The sequence below is a fragment of the Myotis lucifugus genome, unplaced genomic scaffold (assembly GCF_000147115.1).
Source record: "Myotis lucifugus unplaced genomic scaffold, Myoluc2.0 scaffold_4007, whole genome shotgun sequence".
In the NCBI taxonomy this organism is placed as follows: domain Eukaryota; kingdom Metazoa; phylum Chordata; class Mammalia; order Chiroptera; family Vespertilionidae; genus Myotis; species Myotis lucifugus.
In genome coordinates this window covers 13,000-13,973 of record NW_005875055.1, presented here as the reverse complement: position 1 = coordinate 13,973, position 974 = coordinate 13,000, and positions in this window count along the sequence as shown.

The window sequence follows — 974 nt, the reverse complement described above, 5'->3', positions numbered from 1 at the left end:
TTTATATTCTCACGTTTCTGTTTAGTGTCCTTTCATTTCTACTTGAAACACTCCATTTAGCATAGTAGGGAGGGACCAGAGAAAGGTAATTCTAGCAGGATTATTTTAAAAGGCTATGCCCCAGGATGAAAGCAATTAAATTTACTCATTGAAGAAAACGTGGCCAGCCAAATTAATTCTGTAATATTGCATGTATTGAACTGAAGATAAATTAGGGAAAAAATCATATTGAGGAGCTCGAGGATGATGCTTATACAAAGCACTACCTAGAGAAGCAGGTTGGAGTCTATAGGCAAATGACACTCCTGTCCGACTAGGCAAAGCTTGGTTATTCCCTGTCTAACCACCGCCATGTTGGCTAACACTAGGACACTAATAGTGGCTCCTTCACATCTCCCACCTGCTTCTCTACACTCAGAAGAAAGGGCTGAAGTTTGGGGTCTCGGAGATGCCCTATTCAAGGACAATGTGGCGATTGATAGAACTGTACAGTAGTGAAGCAAGGCCCAGCACGTGGCCTTTCTCAAGTGCATGCGGGTAAGGGAGGAGCTGCCCCACTACTTCTCAGCAGTGATTCTAACAGTGGGAAACAAGGAGAAAGAGATCTGGGTTCCACATAGGAGGAAAAGTCTTCATGGGGGTGTAAGGGCCAGTGTGAGGCCTGGGATGGTGTTATGGGTTGAACTGTGTCTCTCCCCTGCCCCCGCCCCCGCCCCCCGCCCCCCGCCCCCCAAGAATATATGTGAAGTCCCAAACCCCAGCATCTCAGAATGTGACCTTATTTGGAAAGAGGGTATTTTACCAAGGCAATTAAGTTCAAGTGAGGTCATTAGGGTGGGCCCTAATCCGATAGACTGGTGTCCTTATAAAATGGGGAAATTGGACACAGAGGGAGGAGGATGTGAAGACACACGGGGAGAAGATGGCCATGTGCCTGAAGTGATGCCCACATGTTGCTGGCACCCCAAAAGCTG